Source organism: Etheostoma spectabile, chromosome 11 (genome assembly GCF_008692095.1).
Source record: "Etheostoma spectabile isolate EspeVRDwgs_2016 chromosome 11, UIUC_Espe_1.0, whole genome shotgun sequence".
Classification (NCBI taxonomy): domain Eukaryota; kingdom Metazoa; phylum Chordata; class Actinopteri; order Perciformes; family Percidae; genus Etheostoma; species Etheostoma spectabile.
Window position 1 is genome coordinate 6,181,744 of NC_045743.1, and position 21,764 is coordinate 6,203,507.

Here is a 21,764-nt window from a genome sequence, read left to right on the forward strand (position 1 = left end):
AGTAAGTTCAGGGAAGGTCATTTTGACAATAGAGACAATATTGATTCTAAACTGCCTTTGTAACACACTGTTGTACATTTATGTTTTAAACAGCTGTCAAGTGAAGACCTGACAGACTGTGATAGTCTATTAAACATTTGTCTGGAGCACAGTGAATCTTGGCTGTGTGCTGCACTTAAAGGTACAATATGTAACATTTCTGCTATGAAATGTCCATAATAACTGCTTTTTTGCAACACAGCTTCATTTTGTAACTAAGTACATGCCACGTTTTAACACAGTAATACAACAGAGACCTTATTTCTTGAAACATTTCAATACCAATCCAGCTTAAGCTTAGCTAACGTTAATGCTAATGCTCGGTGGGTAACATTATGAGGTTACAACATCGTTCAACATACTTTTAAAGTTATTGTTAAACCACAAATAAGGTCAATAGTAATGTTAACATTAGCTGTATAGATAGACAATAATCTAATGCTAATTTAGCCAGCTAGCACACCCCTGTCTCTCTGTTAGCACCCAGTTAGCTAGCAGCAAGCCACTTTCATTACAGCAATCCACCTCGGCAGCACGTAACACCTGTGCCGGGTGCTTACGACGCTAACGACAGTTTAATGAAGTGTTGGGAAACAGACCTTATCAGACCCAGGCCCCCGAGTCAGAACAGCGGCATTCCAACGTTAGCTACGTCTCCGTTAGCGCTACGGGTGTCTGTGCCGAAAATCTCCTCTCTGCTGAATTTCTCCCGTCTTTGCGTTTAGCTGTCTTTACAGTAAGCTAAATTAACCCAACAAAACAAAAAGATTACAGAAAAGGGAAGGAGGAGAGCTTTCCGGGCAGCTGGTAGATGCTCTGCTGCTGCACAATGGTTGTCAAACGTCCACGCCGTCCATACCATAGACAGTTCATTAAATGGACCAACAGATCCCGTTGCTCTGAACGGAGACCAGTGAAGGATACTAGAATCACTTTTCCGGTGATGGCTGAGCGTTACTGCGCAGCCTCCAACTGAGCTTGACGACGTAGATGTGACTTGGGCAACCTGTCTGAAAGTTAAAAGTCTTCTGGTAGCTGTGCCAAGAAATATCTCAATCATTCCCAATATTGCAGAGACGGACCTACGGTTAGGAGATAACATAGACACAGGCTAATTATTGCTAACTAAAATGCTAGTTAACATTAGTAATTACATCTAAACAGCTAATGTAAGTCAAAACTGTCTGCGAGCTTCTTCTGACATAATGGTGATTTGTCGACTATGCAACAGCAAGTTGCACGGTTGTGACACAATTGTTAGCCTATTTTTTACAATAACGTCTGCTACGGAGCCATAACGTGAGATACAAGGTAATGGAGCCTTTTATAGATTGTTGTATTTCTTTAAAAAATAAACAATGAATAAACAGAGTCTGTAAACCCTTCAGATGTAAAGTTATTCACTGTCAAAGTGACGTCAAAATGAATGGCAGTCAATGGGATACTAAAGGCGGGTGATGGCTTCGTAGCATTAAAATGGCGCCATCTAGGAGCTATGCTTAGAGAGGAGAGGCTTACCCCATACCTCCCTACCTGCCAACATTTGGTTTTCAAAATCCGGGAGATTTGTGCGGGGGAGGGGAGGGGAGGGTTATGTACTGTAAGTGCTAATTATGTTATATACATTTAAATATAAATGAAAACGTAACTTAATTTATTAACATTTCTTTACATTTTTCATTTGTATTTTTCACACATTCATTTTCATTTTCATTTTCACACTTTGGTACAAACATATTTAACACATTTAATCATTCCTTAAACATCAATAACTTTCTCTCTTTGGTAAACATCACTATGTTTTGTTACCATGAATATGTGCTCACTTTTTTGTGTTGTAGTTGGATGTGGCAGATTTAGCTGCTCTCAGTGCCCTCTTGGATAGAGTGTACTTTGAAGCCAAACTGGGGTGGTTTATTTTAAAGAATAAAATTGCCTGTGTGCCCTTATCTGCCTCTTCTGTGCAATGGGGCCGCTGTGTTTAATGTGCTAGTTAATGTCATTTCTCCCGCCGTGCGCTACATTAAAATTAATGTGACACACCTTACAAAAAGCGTGGAGGTTGTTGATATAAGATGCATGTAAGTTATTGCGCCACACACTGTTGAAATTTACAGCTACATTTAGATTTTTTTGCGGAAACACCACATTCACCCGCGATTTTTATTGGCTTGCTTTTGGATCTGAACTTTCCGCCAAGCATGCGCAGAGATCAACTGCGCAACTGGGTTATAGGTTTCTAGGTTGTTTTGGTTGAGAGGCCCATAGCGGCAGAAAATTACATATTGTACGTTTAAGTGGAGTTGGGAAAAGAAACCAGATGAACATTTACGAAACCGACCAGTTGTTTGTCTTCAATTTATCTTGTAAAAATTCAGATTGAAAACACTTGAGATAAAGTATAAATCCCACCTTGTGTGGCTTGTTAAAGAATGATTCCCAATGAGGTGAAGAAAATACTGCAATAGCATACAGACTATGTCAAGTCACACAAAAGGAAAATTTAAACTTTATTGGTGTTTTTAAACAATAATTTTTCTTTAAAAAAAGGACTGTATGAGAACTAGGTAGTTGGTTTGACAAATTTTCATCTGCTTAACTGCCCCACCTCTGTTAAACTGCAGCGCACAGCCACTTCCGTGAGCTTTTCTATGGGAACTGAGGGCTAGGGGACTCCCAATTATTTTTTATTGGCCACCTTTTAAATGTGATTGTCTTCACGTGCAGTTGGCAATTAAATGCATCCACTTCTCATTTTTTTCTAAGTGTCTTCTTGTCCTTTGTGTCAGTAAGTTGTGGTATGCATTGCAGTACATGAGCATAATGTGCTGTCATTCCTACAGGATAAACTAGTGTTTTATTTCATTCCCACAGTGCAGGGTCTTTGAATGTGACAGGTTGAAAACAAAATGTGAATTCCTCGGACAGATTGTCCAAATTTCTAACATTCAGGATATAATGATTTGTTTTTGTGTTAGCAGCAGTGTTGGTGGGATGTAATGGAAGGCCTTTTACTTTATACGTGAATGTGTGTTCTATATGTGTGTATGTTACTGTGTGAGTGAGTAAGCGAAAAGAAAGAGTGAGAGAGAATAAGGGTGACTTTCACCAGCTGAATTATTGATTTGAAGCAGGGGTGAGATTTTGGATGAGAGATTGAGAGATGGAGTCATCAAGATAAAGGGGAATACAAAGACAAAAAGAGAGGGGGTGGGCTTGAGATTTACTACAGAATAATTCTGATGATACTGAGGGAGTAAGTTATACATGCAGGGGGGAGAGCTGATGATGGGGAGTACACAGGCTTGACCTTACAATCTCCCTGCCCATCCAAATTGATGTTTTCAGTCAAGGCTCACAGATGTTGGTAGCATAACTCTGGCATAGGGAATGATGGTGATTGATTGATATGCAACAAGAAGGGTCATATCCTATAGAGAGGACAGCAGGACTGTTACTAACAGAATTACTTTGGCTCTCTCATTCATCCCTTCCTCTGTCTCTGTCTCCATCAGTCACCTCCCCCAACTGTGGCTGAAGCTACATAGATGCATTCTTTAATGTTCGTATATCTTCAAACGCTACGCTTTACTTTTGCAAGAGATCATTTTTTTGGATGAGGAATAACCTCATGAAGAACACTATCTATCGCAAGTTTTGGCCGGAGTTGCACAAGTGTAAACATCCCCAAATCAGATTAAAACCATGATAGCGCAGGTAATGTTACTCTGGGCACCAGCACCCTGGCTGCCAAAGGGGTCAATATTCCAGTCCCAGGTGTTTTTGTAATGTAAGCTGTAGCCCCAAGTAATAATGTAGTTAGCTTGCTTTTGAAAATAATGCAAGGTTACTACTGTAGGTAGTAAGCAGTTATTTTATCATTTGCAGCTGATGGAAGAGCAGAAAATTACCAATTCTTGACTACCACACACGCATGCACGCACGCGCGCACGCACGCACGCACGCACGCTGTAGAGTAACTGTTGTGAACAGATACAGACAAACTGCACTGAGCTGCTGTGAGCAGTAGGGATCAGAGCTGGCTTCCCTTGGCATTATTACATAATTATAGCTTCTTCATCTCTTTACAAACCACTTCACCTGAGTGTGACTGCATTTTTTACCCAGACCAAAACTGAAATGCTAAAGAATGTAACTCTTCCAGGAAGGCCTTGCCGTTGCTAAAAGATAGTTGTTACATAATGAAAATATGATGATTAAGTGTATTGTTTATACGTGTTGGTAGCATCGGCAAGCAGCAGTTTCTTTATATTAACTTGTGTGACTGGTGACGTAGATAAGTCAATTCTGAGCTGGATAAGGAGGCGAGAGGAGTTGAGTGTGAGCTTGGACATGTGCTGGATTCAAGGTCAGTCAGACCCCACAGTGTGCTGCTGTTCAGATGCTACAAGGTCAAATAACGCCATTGCTGACGGGAAAGGACTGTTTGTGTGCTTTCTGAAGAACTGTTTCTCCAGGTCTAACTCCGAACTGTGAGTGTGTGTGTGGGACGACTGTGGGACTCAGAGTCTAACCTGAGTCTGCAAAAGGTAAAAGGGGTAAGACATAAGGATTTTGCCAAAGATATCTGTGGGGATTTTAGTTTTGGGTTGTAATATTTTGGTATAAGCAATTCAATTTTCGACATTGTTTCAAGCAATTATTTGATTTAGTAATTTTTGTAAAGGTAATTTAGTTTACTACTACTCAAAGGTTATAATTTGTTATTTAAAGGGGTCTTAGTTGTGTTATTTGTGTTTTTTTCCACCGAAAATTGTAATACTTATATGCATTATTTGTACAATACAGAAAGCAGTCAGTAAACTGTTATTTCCTTTAACTCCAAAGGGGTCTGTTATTTCAAATATAGTATATGGTATTATAAGTTTCACCCAACACAGGTAAACCTTTGTGGTAGCTGGCTTAGGAAACCAAAATCAAACACCCAGTTATTCCAGTCCGAAGTTAGTTAGCAAGTTTGGCATAATATATTGTGTTGGGATGCTACATGTGTGTTTAGAATAAAGCAAAAGCAGGAAGAGGTAGCCCTACGTACTTTAGCTTACCGCTCTAAATGAATCATGTGGAACAGAAAACTGTATCCAATCAGTGAGGCTTGGCCAATACCAGATCTGCCCAGTGAGGTCAGTATTAGTGCCCAAATGTTCAAAACTCTGTACCACTGCCTGCCTGGATTTCTCTGTCCAATGTCTCTCTCTTCCTCTGCATGTCTGTTGCTCTTGAAGCTGCATGGAGTGTCAAAGTACAACAGTAGAAAAGAGAAAATCGTAAGTGGAGTACATGATACTTTTACAAGTCTTTCTTCAAGCCCATTTATGTTTGTTAATGGACATGTGTCAGTGTGATCTGGGCCTGTGTGTGGTGTGTAATGTGTGTCTTTGTGTGTAGCATTGTATTCCTGTGTTCTTGGGGCTCAGTGTAATCACAGCTCTAATCTGTTTGTGTGTGGGTGACATTAAAGTTCTCATTAGCACTGCAACTCAGCACCGTCACTGTCACAACGTCACTGTGAAGACACCAACAACACATTCACTGCAGGAAAATCTACCCACCATGTCTGTGCCTGAGTACGTCTGCAGTATGTGTTTATGTGTGTTTATATGTGTGTTTGTGTGTGTGTGTGTGAGTAAGAGAGTGAGTAAAAGCTTCTTAAGTTAACAGTTCAAATGATTTCTTGCACCCATTCTCCTCATTTTCTTTTCTTAGTCGTTGTTAATGTACTGTCAATTTCATTACTCATGTAGGCAAAATTAGTACATGAGTGCTTCGCTTAATAGCATGCACTATTAAAAAGTTGGGTAATAAGAAGTAATGTCACGTGATTTACCAGATGAGATGAATAATTTTTTGCTGCACCACATTTTCATTAAATAACTTAACAGCTCTCTTTATATACACACTATTTGATGTAGCTTATGCTGAAGTAAAGCAGGACGAATAAGAAAGAAGAGGTGAAAAGAAGGAATAGTTGGAAAGAAGGAAAAGATAGGTTGCCATGGTGACAGGAAACGGGCTGGAATTGAGTGAAGGATGTGATGTAGACCGGTTTTCTATGGAAACCTCAACAACAGAAGATCTCCCACTGCTATCATAACCATAGACACTGGTTGTGCAGCTCTATACATTTCCTTTCTCTTGCCTTCTGTTTCCATACCAATTCATTGACCCACCTCTGAATGCTGCTTAAATAAACTGGCTTATTAGGCTGTGAGCAGTCTGCACCAAGTTAGTCTGAGTTGTTTGCAGCAAGCATATTCATTAAAAGAACCGGTGCGTGAGAGAGAAGTGGGTCAGGGGAGGATATGGGCGTCTGCACTCAGGCCAGTTCTGTCTGATTTCACACATCCCAGCTAATCAGCCTCTAACACTTAGCATCCTAGCTTTCTCTAGAATGCTAATGCACAAGCAAGCTACAATACTAGTTGTTCTTGGGGGACAGAATAATGCTAACAAGCAAACACAGAACTAATCGTTTTTGTTATGCATGTATGTTATATCCTTTAGAGACTATTTTTGGTGTTTTAAGGCAATTCAGCACGGCCTCGCTACCGTAAGTGTTGCACTGGGAAACTGCTTCACAGCTGGTCTGTGAAAGGATGTAGTGCAGCCAGGTTTCTCTGTTGTTTGCTGCAGCTTTGAAATAGACTACATGTTGTGGGTTAGGATGGCTTTCCCTGATGAGATTTTTTTTCTTCTTAAAATAGCAGGTTAGTGAAAAGCCTGCAACTGGAAAGCACAGTGTTGGAGAGTGATTCAGAGCCCAGATTGTCCTTTTGTTGTGCCTTGTGACGCAGTTTGCAGTTTTTTCTGAAATATGAACAACCAGAGGTGAAAGACAGAGAGAGAAGAAGAAGAGCCACATTTTGAGGGTCAGGGGCTGAGATAAACACTGAAGCTCAGGGAGTGAGCATTTTACACCTGCAGTGGGACTGCTACAGTACTTCATTTTTGTCTGGAGTAAAAGGGGTTTCTGATTTACAATATGCTGCATCTTACCTGCAATGCCAGCTCTGCCGCAAAATGCAAAGTTGACAAATGTCAGCTTTATTGTCAGTAGCTGGGCTTGACTTGGTGTTAAATAGTTTCCTTATTTGGCCTTTTGGCTGAAGCCCTGTCACAGTCCTATTTGTTGATGGTGTGTGTATATGTGTGTGTATGTAAAGGAAGGAGGGTAGGGGTGGGTGGGATGGAAGCCAAGGGCTGTAGTTTTGGTGTTGAGTTTAGAGTTTTTTGGCAGCAATTAAAGATCTAATGCAGAATGCTGAAATTTAACAGATAAAAACAACTTCTAATATTTTGGGTTGTATATGACTCAACTGCCTTTCAAACAAAAACAACATCATACAGTCACCAAATAGAAAGCGCACTTATAACAGGCAGCTTAACAATATGCAATAATAGTATTCTCCTGTTTTAGAGGTAAATGAATGAGCAAGCGGAGTTAGCTTGATGACAGCCAAAGTGTTTTTTTACTATGCTTACCTGCTGAGTGGTGCTCTTGTACGCAGCATAATGCCACTTCAGCCATACAGTTTCTCTTGAATACACAGAAGCCCACTATTTCTACCAACACTGTTTGTCATATTTTACATTTAACTGAACTTACCACGTATAGCGTAAAAAGGAAAAAATAGCTAAAACAGAAATACAGACTCTCTATAATAAAATCTAGTCATACAAATTGTATTATGGGTTGACAATACCACACAGTTGGTTTCAGTCTGATTCCAAGTAATACCAGGGCCAGGATCCAATCAGCTGCCGGTTTTCATTTTTTGGGCGACAATACAGATTAGCACTGCCTGCTGTCATGAAGACGTAATATGTCTCGTGTAGTCTAAATAAACTTGAATTATTACAAAATAATTTGAAAATCATGAGGTTTGACTATTCTCTGTTAAGTACTTAATGAAATAAACGTTTAAACGTTACATTTCAACGGCAAATAAGAATTGTTCATTATGTGAATTGTCTGAATATACACAGCAGCAGAGATGCAAATACTGCAGCAAAAAGAAGACTCATGACTCATATTTTTATGTGATCTAATGTGTGATGGATGCTATTGTTCTGTATTGATCCTAGTGTTGCTACTCAAAACAACACTTGTATTAGTATCGATATTACAACCACCAAATTGTATCACTTACTCAATAATACCTGTTTAGTAAAATTGTAAATTAACATAACACATGTAGTATTATTCAAAGATTTTGTGCATGTTTTGACTTTTTTTTTGTTAAATGGTAATCCTTTGGAACTTTTCAAAGTTTAAAATATTTTTAATTTTACCTTTAGCCTTTGCACATCTCCCAGAAATCTGCAGTTGGATGAAGTGCTTCTCAGGTGAAGGACAGAAAACATCATGAATCATGTCATGTGTTGTGTTCAGTATCAAACATTATAAACCAAAGAGAGTGCGCCAGTCTCTTCAGACTTCTCTGACCTTACATTTTACTTTCACTAACAAACACTGGACCATGTAGCTACATATGCAAATAGTTTATTGGAATGATAGTTGAGGTGTGTGGGTGTAAGGTGATAATGGGATGAAGGGATAAGAGGGCTCGATTGAATTGAGTATTGAATAGGCCCCAATGACGGACCAATGGGGCGTCCCCCCCCCCCCCCCCCTTTGACTGTTGTAATAAGAGAAAGTGAGGACAGTAAGCTAAACAGGTGTTTGGAGTTGTAAGACATGAGACAAAATATAAAGAAAGAGCTTAGACACACCTAATGTATGTACAGTAAGTAGACATAGAAAATATTATTATAGTGAGGCCTGGTTTTGGTTTATGAAGATATAATTCTTTAAATGTAAGTATAAGAAAGAATGCTTTCTTTCTGCTTGTTTAAAATTGTAACCAGCCATCTCTAGGCTAATCCAGTCAGACTGAATGGTTCTATAAATGGCTCCACTGAAAACTTTTGCCTAATTAATAAAGGTTAATGCATTCAAGATGGAACACTTAATCCTGCAATACAAGGGCATTTGGTTGGAACACTCACATTCACTATGTTAGATATAATTTTTGTCCATTTTTAATGTATAAAATGTAGAAACTTTCTACATGGTCGTTCCAGGCCTTTACCAAATCCATTCATCAAGGGAATAAAGCATTTTGTTCTTCTTTCACCACTACTTTAGTAATACAAGCGCCACATAGAAAGCCTGTGACAGGTGTTTACTCTCTTGAATCTGAATTTATTCACTATCAACAAAAATGAAAAATGACTCTCTGGGTATAAAAGTAACAAACATTATTACTCCTTAACTAAGTGGCCCATGTTTCTCTCTGTTATGACTAGACAACATCCCAATGGCAATTTAACATGGTCTAAACATGGCCCGTGAACCAGCGAGGAATCCCATCCCAGTCCTGTGTTAGAAGTTCACACACAAACTCTTCTTTACCACAAAGCAAACAAATATAGTTGGAAACATACTGTAGCTCTGCAGCTGCAGGCAGAAACATAGTTTTGTAAATGCATGTCAGGTTTACACGAGTACATCTATGCATTAAAAAAGTAGAATAGCCACATTGTCACAATACATTTAGAAATAAGTCTCCTGGACAGTAATAGAAATTCAGATAACTAGACAAACATGGCATGCCTATGCTTGAAGCAATGCTATCTATTGCCTACACATTTAGACCTACAGCAAAAATTTAGTGTGCATTATAATTGATTACATGTTGGCTGGAAATTTTTGGTTGATCCTTTTTTGAGTGTGTGTCACTGCTTCCATGACTACTTTATACAACTTACCTATGTACCTAGTTAAAACACTCACTTAATGTAGTGTTTAGTGTGAGTTCAGGAAGAAAGATAATTATCATTCTAATTTCCTCCTTCCTTCTCATTAATTAAAAAAACTCATTGAGCATTATGTTCAAGGGCTCTGTAGTCTCGCTTTGCCAGACCCTCCTCCAAAGTGCGCTAAAGGAGGGTCTGAGGGTCTGGCTACTCCACATAGCATTCAGGGATGGAATCAGAACCATCATGGGCGGTGCTAAACTCCGCACAGACACTGCAAAATAATCGTGTGAGAGAAAACTCTGATTGGACAGATAGTCTAGCTAGCTGTCTCAATTTACCATGCAGAGATCTAAAGAGCAGTCAACAATAATCCTCATAAATCCACCGAATATAAAATTCCAACACAAAGAAAGCGGAAGGAAACAAAAAATACATTCATCCGTTGGAATTTACTGCAGCACCGGAGCAATCTCGGAAGTGGAACGCAAAGGATATGGACTAAGGGCTCTTCTACCAACCAATGACCATTCAGGCTGAAGAGTATTCAAACTACTGCGCAAGTCATGTCTTTTTACCACTGCTGCAGCTTGTCTTATTCTTTATTGGTGGGTAATATTATTACATATTGGTATACATATTTTAGGTACTAACTGAATCTGAGTCTTCCTGTACTGCTACATACTGAAGCATGTTTTTGTGTTTGTGAAGTCAGCTTAACAGATAGCACACCATTTACATTATTGAAGGGATTAGGCCCTAGGTGGGCTAGCAGCTAGTAAAGAAATTGTTTGTCAACCAGACAAAAGCTTCTTTTACAAGACATATGTAAGCACCCAGCTTCAGCACTCTCATTTTATACCATTAAAGAAATCTCTGACTCATCTGTGTTGGTGTAAATTACCAAAACCGGGATGTGAACAGATTTTTTTAAATACTAATAAATTATATATGATAAAATTCCCACATGCTTAATGAGGACTTCTATTAAAGGAACACGCCGACTTATTGAGACTTTAGCTTATTCACCAAACCCCCCAGAGTTAGACAAGTGGATACATATCCTTCTTATCTCCATGCATGCTGTAACTCTGTCTGACGCCCCCAGCATTAGCTCAGCCTAGCAAACATCCTGCAGGTAACTGGTTCCAACTAGCCTACTGCTCCAAATAAGTGACAAAATAACGCCAACATGTTCCTATTTACATGTTGTGATTTGTATAGTCACAAGGTGTACAATTAACAAGGTCACATGAGACACAGCCATATTCTAACTGCATGCTAACTGGGAACTATATTCTCAGAAAGGTGAAGGACTGGTGCTTCTGCTACTTAGGCGGAGTGATTTGATAGCCGCACCTGAAAAGCCCGGTCTCGTAGCAGAGAGTTTACCTGGAGTTTGCTCAGAGTTGGAGTAATATTGCCAACAATTACTAAATACTAAAAGCATAGTTTACAATCATAGGTGTTCACTGTATTGTATAGAGCTGCGACAATAAACAGGGGAGACCAGGTAATATAATGTTTCATAGAATTCCATCCAAAAACGCTGACCGGCTGAATCTATGGCTATACTTGCTCTGGATATGGATCCAAATACACTTGTAGCCACCTTCAAGAACCATTGTGTTTGCTCACAACATTTCACTGAGGATGGTTATTATGAACAAATACAATTAGCCACACGGACCATGAAACGTGAGCTGAAGGATACGGCCATCCAATCGATAGTACAGACCGGACAAAGTGGATCCCCTGTGGCCACGGTAAGTGTTCCGTTATGCTTTCAGAGGACTAACTACTGTAACAGTGGTGACGTTAGTAACACTATTACAGGAATAGGTTGTTCACTACTATTGCAGTTGTTCTCGGCCTACATTTATCCCTGTAATGTTACTGGGTTGTCACAAATGCGCTTTCTCAACCCAGAACAAAATGAGCGATGCTAGAGCTAAAGCTCATGACTGTAGTCTTTACCTTGCTAATGAATTAGATTCCACATATACACCACCAGTCCGTCTTCGTTCTGAATCTCCCCTCAGTCTGTTCGGCATTTTTTCTATCAGCTTCCAAAATGTGTAACTCCTCGTCTGTGTATTCTGGCTCAACAAGGTATGGTTCTGCATCTTGGTTTGATACCAAGTAAAAATTCTCTGGTAAAGTAAACAATTTCTCAAAGTCAGCCAAGATTACCAGTGTTGTTTGCTACTAGCTAGCTATTCACATTGGTGTTGTTGACGGAAGTAATTGTGCTTTTTGGTGTTGTGCTAATCACTCCGCCCAAGTAGCACTGCTTCACCTTTCTGAGAATATAGTTCACAGTTAGTATGCAGTTAGAATAAGGCTGTGTCTCATGTGACCTTGTTATTTGTACACCCTGTTACTATACAAATTACAACATGTAAATAGGAACATGTTGGCGTTATTTTGTCACTTATTTGGAGTAGTAGGCTAGTTGGAACCAGTTACCTGCAGGATGTTTGCTAGGCTAAGCTAATGCTGGGGCCGTCAGACAGAGTTACAGCATGCACAGAGATGAAAAAGGTATGTATCAACTTGTCTACCTCTGGGGGATATGGTGAATAAGCTAAAGTCCTACTAAGTTGGTATGTTTCTTTAATAAGGAAAGTTAAAGTTAAAGTTACTTTTCGTCACATACACATACAGTACATGTAGTGAAATTCATTCTCTGCATTTAACCCATCCCTCAAGGAAGCAATGGGCAGCCATTTACAGCGCCCGGGGACCAACTACAGATCTGAGCCAGTGCCTTGATCAAGGGCACTGACTGGAGAACCTAGTACTTGTTTTTTGATTTGATCTTTTACTTGTGTCTTGTAATGTCTTAATGTATGTACTATCTATAGATAGGAAATTACAAATGCATGCATATAAATATTTGTGCATGCATATAAATATTTGTCTATATATTCACTCCGATACTTTTGTATCCAGTGACCACATCCAACCTTTGTTCTGATTGGCTATTACTGTGTGTCTAATTGGCTTTTGACGTCTCCACAATGACATGGTCTGGTCTTTGGTCGGAGTGTGGGCCTTTTTTCTACATGTAAGGATGTGACATAGCTATGTGCGCTTGACACAGGAGTCAGCTTTCCACATTGTGACTTTTATAAATGACATAAAAGCCCTGTTACAGTCCACATTTTTTAAGTGGTGTAAAAACAATTGTCATCGCATCAAGTGGCAGGTAGCGTGATCATAGTAGTACCAGCACCATATTATTGGTGACAGTATTCCTGTAAACATTCAACCACACCATGGTTAAGACTCTGAGCGACATTTCCACCTAATACTTTTTAGCACAAATGTGACCGAACCTTTTTGTAGTCGGATGTTGTTCCTCTACATTTTCATTAAAAGAACAAAAGTTAGATACAGTACTGTAGTTAACCACAAACATATATTTTTTGTGTGCACAGTGTGTATTTGTATGTGTGTTATACAGCTAAGACAGATTTTAAAGAACAGTTCTTTCTATTGAATCCCTCCAGACCCGCTCCTTTATACTCTTGACCCTCTATTTCACCATTTGAGTCATGCACCTCAGAACACACCATTTTCTTTCAACTTGCGTGAATGTGCCTTCATATCCATTTGGATTACATTAAGTGAACAGTTGCCAGCCTCATGTCGTATGTGGACTCTGAACACTGCTTTTGTTTACTTTTAACTGTAGTTTAAAAGTAGGTCACTTTAAGACTCCAACTATTAACTAGAAGTTATGAGACAAAAACAATCAATGTGAATCAAATCTAGCTTATGTCATAGGGTGCTTTTGCGTGAAGGAAAGAAATATAAAATCTATTTTTTACATGGCGTATTTGCATGTAGGAGATACAGGACACCCAACCAGGTTTGAGCAGCTGTTAGATGCTAGTGACACAATAATAGGAACTTCAGTCTTTAGAGTCATGACATGATTTAAACCATAGATAAAAACAAACTGCAGGTAAATGTTTTAAAAAAAGGGTTTCCTCTGTGTAGCTACTATTCAAATGCTGGGACCAACCAAAGTTCACAGTTATCTTGTTTATAATAGAGCTCAAAGTAACAGGTAGTATTTCAACCACCGGCAGTTGCAACACTGTTTCTGAAAAGGGTGCTAATGTCTTTTATGTTAATAGCACAAGAATACAGAGTCCATATGAAATTCAACAATTTTCTGTCTCTTCAACAATTACATGTCTTCCTGAACATATCGGGGGCAGGACTTGCAAAGTTTTTAGCAGATTATAAATTTGGTTTTAATGTTTGTAAACCTGTCCCTGATAATATTTCAGAGCAACTACACAAATACTGCAGCCATTGTTATTAGATTAAGTGTCATACTGTTCTGCAGTGTAGAGAGTTCTGTGAAAGATGCTGTATGAGAGCAGCTGTTGTGACACATTGCACCTGGAGCTGCAATAAGGCTCCCCTCCTAGTTGTCAGAGGTCTGCCCATGTAGTGTCTGTGTGTCTGCGCTTGTGTTTGTTGCCTTACACACTCACAGAGAGAGAGAGAGAGAGTCAGTGTCAGCTGTACACCTGTGTATGTTTGGTCTTATGTCAGCATAGCCTCCCTGAAGCCTGATGTTATCAACCTCTGGTGATGAAAGGTAGACTTTGTCCTTTCCAGATGTCCCTGACCAAGGCAAAGAACATAGAGAGAGAGAGAGAGGAGAGAGAGAGAGAGAGAGAGAGAGAGAGAGAGAGAGAGAAGAGAGAGAGAGAGAGAGAGAGAGAGAGAAAGAGAGAGAGAAAGAGAGAGAGTGAATCCTTCATGGGCCTTGCTGAAAATTCATGATTGGCTTGTTATTAAGATTTTTAATTGCTAATCTTAGTTGAGTTTCAAGTCTAGGCATGGGTCTGGATCAAATCTTAAATCCCTTTGGATTTATGACCATCCTTTTGTATAATCTATCACAGGACCAAGTCACAATGCTGATGAAGTGCCTTGTGGCTGAAGACTGAGTAATGTAGTCTTAATTGGCTAAATTGCATTTCTTTCAACCTTTTGAAATTGTACAATGACTAGCTAATTACAGATTATATGGTGGAACATGTGAAACATATACTCAATTGCCAGTTTATTAGGTTCACCAAGTTTAAACTAATGCAGTCTAATCATAGACTGTAATATTAATGGACAAACCTTCCGGTTCAGCGAATTGCTGCAAACACGGAAGTGCCTTAAACCTGCATTCTATCTGAATTCCAGCAGGGGGAGACACGTGCGGTTGCAAAAGGAGGCCCGTTTCTGTAGAAGTCTATGAGAAAGTGACCCTTCTCACTTGATTTATTACCTCAGTGAACCTTTTCATAATGAGCTTATGGTCTCAATCGCTAGTTTTAGGTCTTCTGTAACACAGAATGATGGACATTTTTTGAATTAGGGTCTTGTTGATTTTAAAATCGGCAATAAAGCAGGGGGTGTTTTAGATCATTTTACATCATGCCAGTGAAATTGTGGAACGTAATGTAGCGTGTAAGCCGCTCCACCCTCACTCCTCCCTCTCGTCTAAAATTGTTACATTCGCAACCAGGATGGCAGCGCCCATAACAACAAACTCGACAACTCATAGCAGATCTCACACAAACCAATGGGTGACGTCACACACGGTTGGCACCTCAGTCTAATGCAACAGCGGGCACTAAGTATTACCTACTTGAAGGTTATAACCTAGTCCAGGCTTAGTTCAGTGTCTGTTTTAGAGAGGGTTTGAATCCAATTTATAGTAATTTTGTTCATTATTTGCTGTAGTTTGTGGTCAAGATTTATTTCAATTTGATTGTATTTAGTCTACCTTACTGATGCAATGCAATGCTAATTTGACTTTGTTTCTTTAAAAAAAGATTTGGATGATCTGATTTTATAAAATGTGACCAAAGAACATTGTATAAATATATTGAGATATATTACTGTGTGTAATGCAATAAGATAGAAAAATAAATTTTCTTAAAAACATTTAAGGGAAGTCAACTGGCAAAGGGAGGCACTGAAACCACAGTTCACTTTCTCAAACAAAGTTGACAACATCATTCTGGTCTCCAGGCCTGGTACAGAAACAGTCCAGCAGTCAAAACCATATAAATAGCCCTGGTTGATATGATTTGATTTCCCCAAAAGTCACTTAAGTGCACTCAGTACTACCTGAACAATTACCCTGTTATAAATAAAAGTGGTACATCTGTTTACAGTGCAGACAAACTAACCTTTGTTATTCTAAAAAAGAACATGGTCAACAATAATTGCAATCAAGATCTGATTTCATGATGCCCACAGCGTGAATAGTTTTCCAAATAACAGCAGGATACAGTAAGGTTGGTTACCTAGCCGAGAAGTTGGAGGTGTGCGGCCTGTCACCTGCCCCTCTTCTTATAACAGCTTAAAAACTGATCTGCTGACACAATATGCAGAAAGAATGTTGTCTTGTTTTGCAGAAACCTTTTTAATGAGTAATCACGGAATTGGTAAGTTCAAACTGGACGGCACCAAACTCTCCTTATCCTCAAATAATTCATCATCTTCAACATCTTTCTTTCCCTTTTTTATTCTTAGGCAACTTGCGTGTTTGTTTGTTTCTTCCACATCTTGCTGCATCTACGTATGTGTGACGTTTGAATACATCCAGGCGGGCCAGCAAACAACACAATACACAGGCACTCTACCTTTTTAGGACACTGAGTTGACATTAGGTGATGAAGACTCTGCTGAATATTTCAGTGACACTGCCTTTCTGCTGGGAATGGTAATCTTGAAATAGGAAAGCTGTTAGGGAGAAAAGAAATAGGAATAGTTTGTACGTAACTCTTTTCCGTCTCCTCTCTCTCCCAAGGCTTGAAAGATATATTTGTACTTTACTACAGTATGAAGCTTTTTGGAAGGTTTGCCCTGAATATTGGCGTAGGGATACTGTATCGGGAACAAATGTGCTTGTGATCCATAATAAATCACTTGATTAGAGGTCTTAAAAGTTATCAGAAAAAAATATTAAATGAGTGATACATAATTCTAAGTGTTTTATGCTGCCCAGTACAAAATGGCCCACAATGCAGGCAGCAAGTTGCCAGTAGTAATGTCAGTATTAGAAAATTACACCACTGTGATAGAAAACCATATGTATAGATCTTTGCTTGAGAATAACAAGATATGTATGCTGTTAGTGTAATGTTAAGCTTACCTGGTCATATCACTCTTTACTATACTTTCGAGACATTACATAATTTCCAAGAGTTGTTTTTTGTGCATGATTTCCAAGAAACTGTAGGCTGAAAAGATACGTTTTTTATATTCTTCTCAGTTAATAATAGTGTTGCAATGCTCACTAAATCTGGTTGTATGTCTGCAAACGTAAACTTAGATCTTTAATGATGAAATAGAGTTTTTACTATTGCGCCCTCTCAGTCCCTGATTATTCATTGATTCACCTTCGGCATCAGTAAAGCCCTGACACCACAGTGGGACTTGAGATACAACAAATGAGGGGCTAAAATAATGTTATAGTCGAAGACACAGATACACTTTTGGTGTCAGCCACTGTCTCCTGGTATGTGATTTTACAAGGTGTGAGAAAGAAAATTCAAAAGTCTGTGTTCTATAAGTTGTTTTTTAAAGTTACTCTGTGATCATTCAGAGAGGCATGCAGGGTAGGGGAGCCTTTGCAACATTTTCAGAAAAAGACACATTTTCTGCATGTCCTGTAATAACATATAAACAAATTAATTTATAAATTTACTTGGAAATAGATAGCAGAGCAGTAAAGTATTGGCCCAGTCTCAAATAATATGCATGTGAAGCACAAACAAAAAAGTGGGTAAAGAGCAGAGTAGGACCTGCTTACATTGTGGATGTACATTTAGCATGATGTACATTTAGAATTTAACTAAAGTATGTACATAATATTTATTCCATCAATACAACAACAGAGTCATGGCATACTCACCAATCTGATGCTCTGAATTTTTTTTTCTTTTGTTCAACACAAATACTAATATCAATCTCTGATAAATTTTAATCTCTTTGCTTTGCCATTCTATAATACTGTATAGTGTTACGCTACTTCCTGCCAATGTTTCATATTAAAGCCTACCAGAAAAGATTGGGATTATGCCCACTTTTGAGCCACTGTAAGGCTTTTAATGTGAAATATCTGTGCCAGAAGTGTTAAATTTCATTTAAGATCAACAACAAATGAAAGGAAGAACCACCTGCAGTGAATCAAAATGCACAATATAAAACATACTTACAAATTAGAGAACATGAATACCTTTTTTTTTAATATAAACCTGTTTCCATTAAATGGAGATAGAACCGGGAGCTTTGTCACCTAATATAAACTCTGTGTCCCGAAAGGTCGCAGAGAGCCTGTGTATTGTGTTGTTCCCTGCTCTGGCAGATATTGTGTGATGTTCAGCATCACACAAAGATGCAACAAGATGTGGAGGGAAATACAATAGTGGGGATCAAAGGATAAAATGCAGCAAGATATTAAAGAAACCACACTTTTCATGATTGGTCCTTTTTTGACAGAAATTGCCCTTGAATAGTTAAAAGCCAAGAACAAGAAAATTCTTTGATAATAAAAAACAAAAAGTATAAAATTAACTAGAAGGTAATAAACCCCTTAAATCCAGATATGCCAAAAAAATAAAATTCAATCGAGGGTTCGTTGCTCCTTGACAAAAAGCCTCCCCCCCCCTCCCAAAATGAAAATTTCCCGGGCTGTGTGGGTCAACCCGCTTGCTTTTTGGGTAAAATTTCTTTTTTTTGAGGGAGTGGGTGGAGGGTAGCCAATCGTTCATACCCCTCATTCCCCCGCTGTGCCCCCTGGGGGGGTGGTCTTGAAAAACCCCCTTAATAGAAACAGGCCCCCCGGGGAACAACTGGGGTCCGGCCCCCTTTTGGGCCCGTTCCCGTTTTTATTGATAAGCATGAGTCGAGCTGCAAATCACGCAGCACATGGACTATGGCCGTTGTTAGTTTGGTGAGTCTTTGGTGCTCTATGGATCTCCTATTGCGGCACTTGACTTTTTTGGTTTTGTTTTTTTTTTTTTTAGAAAAGTATTTTTTGGCTTGTAAAAAATTTTAATTCAAAGAGCCCACACCCACACAACACCCACACAAACACACACACACACACACACACACACACACACACACTTACAATGTCAGCCCAAAATGGGTTTTTAGCGTTGTAAAATCGGTATGAAGTATTTCAGTGAAAAAGAGTAATTGTCAATTGACGTTTTTTTTTGCTTGTCCTTCCCTTTTTAAATGCAAAAATTTTAAATTTTTTTACCGTATCTAAATAATGACCATAGTAAATCTTGGAAAATGAGAACACAGCATACACATACTGTACATCTTATAACTTTACCCCCATTTTACAGAGGAACTTCATCGTTACTGTACAACATATAAGAAGATGAAACATCTGTGAAAAATGGGGGTAAATAGGATGGGTAATGAGAAACATGGAAAGAAAAGTGTAGGAGGAGGCAGACAGAATAGAAGGAGAATGAAGAGGTGCTTAATATTTCATTAGTTAATTAGAGACTGTGCTATGTTCTGAGTGAGTGTGCTGTAGCTCTAGGCTTCTGGGTGTCATTGTGGCCGGCACAGTCATCACTTACTGTACCAGCCTATTTCCGATGGCCTTCACTTAACAACAAATACAGTTTGGGAGTAGAGTAGTTGCCTTTGCCAATTTACTGTAACATGCAACATACAGTTGCATTGTGCAGACCAAATAGGGTGTAACAATGGTGTTTTGGTATCTTTGTAGCAAGGGGTGTCCTACGCACCCAGGTAAACAGGAACATATTGGAATATGATGTAAACCACACAGAGTTTGTGCTAGAGCCTGGTATCAGTCACACCATCTTCTTTAAAAGCAGTGCCCCACCATCATGTAGCAAGAGTTTCTCCTCCTCCTAAAATGAGAGTTACCTATAAATGTCCTTTATGCATGAACTTGTCAGATATTGTGTAAATGATATGTTCAATGTATCCCGAGGATGTCTCCTACAGTACATGTCTGATATGTAACTGCATAAATGGATGGCTATAATATTGAGTTATTTACAAATAACTAAATTAACTAATAAATAGTTTCATGTGCACAACAGTATAAATGTGTGGGTAGGTGATTTGCAGCTCTCGGTGCAGGAAACACAAGATGTTATCAACCATCTTCCATTTATCTTAACTCTACCGTTCACTGCTGGTCTTATTGCCATGCAGTTATTGAATTTACTTTGCATTTCCACTGTACATGTGAGTGTGTTTACTGTTTAGTAGTCAGAGTGAAACAAAAGTGCACAACATACATGTGATTGTTGGATGATTTTGGAGAGTTGCACATGTAGGTGTTCTGCCATCTTACATTAATGTGACATAATTGCTACCAATCTATGTGCAGTATCTTGTTTACCTGGTCTGAGCAGGTGGGTGGTCAGTCATACCTTACACCAGAAATGTAGCGCACCACTGGATTGCCAATGATACATCGCCTATTGCACCACTTTGGTGGACGGAAAAAGAAGGTGAAGGCATAAACAAATTTGTTTATCAAAGCTGCATTTTTTTTTTTATCTGCACAAAAATAGGGACAATAGATCTAAGGAGGGGTGAAGTGAGGACACAAGGTGGGGACAATCATGGACAAAAGGGCAACATTAAGGAAAGGCATTGGTTTCCTCAGAGAGAAACCACAGAAATGCCATGAGTTACCAGGCTTCTGTGGCGCAGCAATAAGAGAGAGAAGACTGTAAAAGTGTGTGTTATATGTGCGTAAACAGAGAAAGAAGAGAGAGAGGAGAGAGAGAGAGAGAGAGAGAGAGAGAGAGAGAGAGAGAGAGATATTAACTTTTGACACATAGTTGCTATTTCAGACAGAGATGAAAATGTGTCTTCTCTTTTTAACAAGCATGTTTGGATGTGAGAATGTCACTCTGGGTCCAAAACGTTACAGATGTCTCAACGATGAGTCAAAGCTATCACAATGGAAGGAGTGTGTGTGTTATTGGAAGAAATAGTTATTGGTGTGTTTGAGCAGGTCTCCCTAGTAGGTATTAAGTGTTTTAGCCCCCATATTTGGCTGCAAAACATTTTAGAAACTAATATTATACACACATACACCACACACACACACACACACACACACACACACCACACACACACACACACACACACACACACAAGCGCACATACAGGAATGCATATGAACAGCTTTGTCTTGTTTTGTGAGTCCCCTGTGCAAAAATGTCTTGCCAGGCCATGAATAAAGTTTTCCACAGAAAACGGAGCAGAGAGAGACTGGTGCACATGAGCTGTGAATGATGGTTTATTGAGCTTATCAACCCAGAGGGGAACAGAAAACTTTTTTTCTTCTCTTTTCACTGTAAGACCAGAAAGAAAGAAAAAAACTAAAAAAGAGGGGACCAAAGTCTGCATGTTAATTACAAGTATATAAGATAAACCCAAGTGTGTGTGAAAGTGTGTACTCAGTAATTACCACAAAAAATAGTAGAAGAGATTTTAAGCCCAAGGAAATCATTCATTTAAAAAAGAAATCTTGTCATAAAAAGAATCAAAGTTAATGGATTTATAGTTACGACATTTTTGAAAGTAGTTTGCTTGTTTGATACTGGTGTCATTTTAGAAAGCACATTATGGGATGTTAATATGATAGAAATATAATCTTTTAATAGATCTCAGCACATTTGTGTTGTAAGTTTTTATATATTTAATATACTATAGAACATCACAAATTACTTTATTTTTAGTTTATTTATTTTTGACAGACCTCTTAGTTATTTTGTTGTCTGCGCTGTGACACTGTCCAAAGTGTTGTAAGTTATCACTGCTGCTCAATTTTTCCCTCATCCCTCTACATTTTGCATTGCATTGTGGGCAATATATCAATCAGTCTCTTAAAT

The 21,764-nt window shown here is 38.9% G+C and overlaps 1 protein-coding gene and 1 long non-coding RNA gene across 2 annotated transcripts in view; one reads left to right on the forward strand and one right to left on the reverse strand.

Moving 5' to 3' along the window:
- The window catches only part of nalf1b (NALCN channel auxiliary factor 1b), a 90,985-nt gene that overhangs the window by 11,361 nt on the left and 57,860 nt on the right, over window positions 1–21,764 (forward strand). The window lies entirely within an intron of this gene.
- LOC116697813 (uncharacterized) lies at window positions 421–21,139 on the reverse strand. The gene is made up of 4 exons (XR_004334046.1): window positions 21,128–21,139; window positions 15,324–15,335; window positions 1,319–1,323; window positions 421–510 (listed from the first exon to the last, which is right to left on the reverse strand). It is a non-coding gene; the product is annotated as an uncharacterized LOC116697813 (long non-coding RNA).